This window comes from Acinonyx jubatus, chromosome X (assembly GCF_027475565.1).
Source record: "Acinonyx jubatus isolate Ajub_Pintada_27869175 chromosome X, VMU_Ajub_asm_v1.0, whole genome shotgun sequence".
In the NCBI taxonomy this organism is placed as follows: Eukaryota; Metazoa; Chordata; class Mammalia; order Carnivora; family Felidae; genus Acinonyx; species Acinonyx jubatus.
In genome coordinates, this window is record NC_069389.1 from 34,869,085 (window position 1) to 34,874,292 (window position 5,208).

The window sequence follows — 5,208 nt, forward strand, 5'->3', positions numbered from 1 at the left end:
GAAGGGTGGAGGGGCCCCCTTATCTACTCATCTTTGATGGGTATGTGGTTCCCTTTTATCCTGGCCAGCCAAGCTTCATTATGTCTGCACCCCCATGTTCCCCTCTTAGGGAACCTGTCCACCCTTCACGTCCTGCCCTCTGGGTAGCCATATTCTTTTCCAGGTAGTCCATCCCACCCCATTCCACCGACTGCAGCCGATTGGGCGAGAAAGGGCCCCTGACCCAGGAGCAGCCAATCAGAGGCTGATCTGGGAACCATGGCCATCGTGTGGTCTGGTGAGGAAAGACGAGTGGCCAGTCCCGTTCTCCCTACTGGGCCATGTTTCACTTAGCCACACAGAGAATCTGAGCCACTCAGGCGTGGACAGAAGGCAGTGTCAGTCTTCCCGTGGCTGGTTAAGTTGTGAACGGCAGAGAATGGCTGGTGAACAGAGAGAAGCAGAACAAGAGAGAGGTAGAGAGATTCCTAGGACCCCCTCAGAGCCCACCATCTATTCAATTCCAGACCTCTGCTGCCTCACAACCAAACCCCTTTTGCTTGAGACACCTGAGTCTCTTCTGATCTTGTAAACAACCCTCAGTGTCTGCGACGCCCTGTGTCTTGCATCTGGGCATTTCTCCTTTCTAGAGGTTTCCTCTGTGCCTTCCTCTGCTTCTCCTCTAGCCTCCTTACGTCCCTCTCTCCCTCTCTAGTGCTCGGGCTAACCAGACGTTACATTTTTACTGGGCATTGCTTTTCATCAAGTCATGGGCCGCCAGCGCTGTGAGGCACCTTTCAGATCAGCACTGCCCAATAGAACTTTCTGCGATGCTGGCAATGTTCCACATCTTCGCTGTCCAGTACAGTGGCCACCAGACACATGTCGCTATTAAGCACTTGGAACGTAGCTGGCGTGACCGAGGAGCTAAATTTTGTATTTTATTTAATTTTAATCTACTAAATGCAAATAGTCACACGTGACGAGTGGTTACTGAGTTGGGACGACACAGTCACTCGATTATCTGATCCATTACGTCTTTTTACAGATGAGTCTCTTGTTGTGAGCATCAGAGCCTTGGGTTGTCTCTTTCTTATCTCAGAGGCTGTGTCCTCAGTCACTGCCCAGCTATGGGACGCAGCAGCACAGGGACTGGGGTGACCGGCCCTTGCTGGAAGTCGAGTAGCTGTGCCAGGAGCAGGCTGGGTTGACGCTCAGAGGGTCTCCATGCAAGGGCTTACGTGTAGCAGAAGTTGGGGCACAGGCCGGGACTATCTTGGTGGGAAGGCCTCTGGGGAAAGAGGGTGGAAGGCGGGGGTCCTGCCAGAGACCGTCGTAACCTCAAATTCAGGGACACCTCTCTGATTTGGGGGGCCTCCTCAGAGGTCCAGCCCTGCTTCTTCCCGGTGGACCCCCACCCTCCACCTTCTTTCCCCAAGATAGTCCTGGTCTGTGCCCCAGTCCCTCAGAATCTCTCTCTGCAACAGCCGATGCTGCCTTGAGACCAATGGTTTACTGTGCTCAGTGTGTCAGGCCCTGGGTCAGAAGTGAGTTAATCGCTTCCCTAACTGGTTCTGCCTATGTTTCCCAGGTGTGGCTAGGCGACCTCGTTCTGGCCCATGGCATGCGAACAGAAAGGGTGGATGTCACAGCCGGGTCTGGCCCATAGAAGCCTCCCATGAGTTCTTCCCCTTCCACATCTTGGTACCAATGAACCCGTCAGAGCAACAAGATGGAAGGCACGTGGGGCCCTGAATCACTTCTAGAGAGGAGAGCCACCCGTCCTTCGGGACTACCCACCTGTCTTTCCCTGACTGCGACACCCCCAAGGAAACACATTTCCTTCTGCACGGGTCCTTATGTTGTGGCCGGCGGGGACTGGGGTCACTCTGGCAGTGCCAGAGAGGGACACGTGGCCTTGTGAATTGTCATCTGAGATCTGCGGTCGCGAGGTGAAGGCAGTGAGCTGAGCTCAGAACTGACGGTGTCAGCATGCGGGGCCTTCCTGCTCCACACAGCCTGCCCTCCCTGTGGCCGAGAGCCGACAGACTCACGTTGGCCTTGCTCTCCCAGGCCACCGAATGGAAGGTCTCTAACTGATGCCCACCGGGGAATGAATCCCTCAGGGCCGGGGGCAAAGGCCGACAGAGCAGCCTCCTCGGTGTGGATAACACAGAGGCTACATGGGGCTCCCTTCCTTCGCGGGCCTCAGGCCGGACCTGAGTGTGAGAGACAGGGAGCACCTTAGCTCCAAGGAGCTCCTGTAACTCATTCTAATGTGAGCAGCAAGGAGAAAGTCAAAGGAATTGGAATCACGACTTGAGTGAGGCCCAAGGTGGGTATTTCCTGGCAAAGCGACGCGGAGCCTGGCCAAAATTCCCTGCCAAAATTTCCCGGCTCCGAGAGTCACGGATGAAGGGCACAGAAACTTTTCTGCCTCATTAACCAAACTAGGGAACACAAGAAGAGGGTCAGGCCGGGAGGGCAAGTACGGAGACCACTGCGGGGCTCACAAAGTCGGAGGGCCGGTGGGGGGGCCCACGTGCGGCTTCCAGCAGCTGGGACGGAACCGGGGGCCGAGGTGCAAACCTGCGTCTGGAGACAGGTGATGATAAAAAGCACAGCAAGGTTGGGGGGGGGGGGGTTGCCAAGAGAGCCAGAAAGAACGTTCGGAAGAGGCTGACGGGGCAAACAAAGTGGGGCACTCGAGGCGCCAGGAAAGCCAGACAAGGAGACAAATGAAGACCAGGAGAGGGAGGAAGAGAGAGACGCAGGGGAGAGGGGTGGCAGGGAAGCCACGTGGGGCGGAGCGTGGGGGAGGAAGGGGGCCGTCAGCCATGTGGAACAGTGAGGAGACAAGAGGGGACGGGGCACGGAGAGGCCATCGGATCCGGTGACACGAGCTCATTGGCGGCCCGCGAGAACAAAAGTGAACCCAGAAGGACACTCACTGGTCGGCAAGGGGAAGCCAGGTGGAGATTCGAAATTTATGGCAGACAGTCTGCAGAAAGGATAAATTGCCCCTGAGGGACCGTGAGCTAATTGTATCACGTGGTGCGCCTCGGGCAGGGACAGTCTAGCGGCACAAAACAGAAGCCCACTTGCGCGAGCTCCAGTAAAAAGGGAGAATTTATGGGAAGAACAGGAGGCTACCTCGGAGATTCAAGGGCAGGAAGTGCGGCCGGCCTCTGGGGAAGGGAACCGGCAACTGGGGGGCCGGCAGGCACCTTGGCAGCCCTCTCCTCTCCCGCTCCGTGTCGGAGGCTCTGAGCTCTCTGATGGCTGCTTTCCTCCGAGGACCTTCTTCCTTCCCAGCTCCCGGTGCTGCTCTGTGCCCAAGGTGGAAGGTGGCTGCTGCGGGTGACCCTCCTCGCTGCGTTCACTCCGCCCTCCCCTGAGCCCACAACTGTGCCTGGCGCACAGCGTTCAAGTAGCCCACGGAGACTGCCTGGAACTGCCTAGGTGCGCCCCCCGCCCTGGCCAAGTTCCTGGGAGGGCTTCTAATTGGTCTGGTTGGGTCAGGTGCCCCTCCCTTACCCAATCAGCTGTGGCCGAGGGGAGGGTCTCGTGCCCTCGGGGGGGGGGGGGGGGGGCCTAAGAGGGGACTGAGAAGCAGCATCTCTGGGAAGGGGGGCCAAGCAGGTTCTTGAAGAAGGGAACGTGGTGGCTGTCGTACTTCGATGTTCCAGAAAAGCCGAAGGCCTCTGATCTGCCTGGAACGGAAAGAGACTGGTGAGGTCAGGCTCCACTTTAATGGGGGCCAATAAACGCCTCCCTGGAGGCCACAAGGGGCGAGGTGTGTGTTCCCACAGACAAACAGCATTCCTAAAAAGAGATTTTTCCGTGCTTCCCTCGCTCCCCTCCACCCTACCACCGCCTCCTCCCCTCCCCCCTCCCAACCCAGGCCCAGGGATCTCACCCAAAGAGCTCAGCCTGGTCTCTCCCAACATCCAGGACATTTCCCCACCCTCAACTCTCGTGTTCTTGGATGTAGCCCGACTCCTTTGTTTCCTTCAACTACGGCCCAAAATGAGAAGAGCTAGGCAGGAGGGGGGTTGCGGGACATCGGGCAGCGACAATTACCCTGCTTAGAATGGCCCTGGCCACAGGCACGTGGATCAGGCAGGGTCTCAACAGGAAGCAATTAGGATAGTTTGAGAAGTATTTATGTACAAAGGGCCCATCAACAGAGATGTGGGTGTAGGGTAACCACAGGGTTAGCCAAGAAGCAGAAACTGTTAGCACCCGACTTGTTACCACCCTGGACCAAAGGAACAGGAGGAGGTCACGGTTACCCAAACTGCAAAGGGGGACAGAAGTGAGTAGAGAAGGAGCAGAGGGGCGCCTGGGTGGCTCCGTCGGTTAAGCATCTGACTCTTCCGCTCAGGTCCTCATCTCATGGCTCATGGGTTCAAGCCCGCCGTGGGCTCCTCCAAGGTAAGCCTCTGCCCCTTGGCGTTTTGTTATGAGCGCACGACCCGCTGCACGGCTCACGCTTCCCACCCGCGCCTGCTGATGCCCTCGTGAATTCTGTGGTGCCTATTACTTTCTCGCATTGGCAGCGCGGTGGCCCTCGCATTCTTAAGGCAAAGGTTTAGAGGGAGGAGGAAAGAAAAAAGGATGAAATCCGAAATGCTCCAAAGACGAAGGCCGAATCGTGCCCTAGCTATTTTTCACATCCTCAGCGGGAAGTGTGCACAGCGAGCCTTACCGTCTTCTTTATTGCGGCCTTTGTACTGGTAATAAAAACACCCATAGCTGGCACGTGCACTTCTTTAAAGTTTACCGAGTGGTTTATATGCGTTATCTCATCAGATCCCCTCAACGACCCTGTAAGGTACACTGTATTGGGGCGCCGGGGTGGCTCCGTCGATTAAGCATCTGACTTTGGCTCAGGTCATGATCTCACGATTCATGGGTTCAGGCCCCGCATCGGGTTCTGTGCTGACAGCTGGGAGCCTGTTTGGGATTCTCTCTCTCTCCTTCTCTCTGTCTCTGCCTGTCCCCGTGCCCCTCTCTCTCTCTCTCAAAATAAAAAGTAAACTTTTTTTTTTTTTTTTTAAAGAAAAGAAAGGTACACTGCAGTATCTTCCCAATTTTACAGACCGGGCTCAGAGAGGTTAGGTGAATTGCCCAAGGTCACTCCACTGCCCATTGTCAGAAGGCCTCTCGGGACTGTTCCTTGCTGGGCTTACTGTCCAGATTTGGGAACTCCAACTTTCAAGAGGC

General features: G+C 56.3%; 1 long non-coding RNA gene across 1 annotated transcript; it reads left to right on the forward strand.

The window, feature by feature from the left end:
* Positions 1 to 2,784: 2,784 nt before the first annotated feature.
* LOC113597548 (uncharacterized) lies at positions 2,785 to 4,749 on the forward strand. Its single transcript, XR_003418332.2, has 3 exons — positions 2,785 to 3,441; positions 4,367 to 4,416; positions 4,542 to 4,749. It is a non-coding gene; the product is annotated as an uncharacterized LOC113597548 (long non-coding RNA).
* The last annotated feature ends 459 nt before the right edge of the window (positions 4,750 to 5,208 follow it).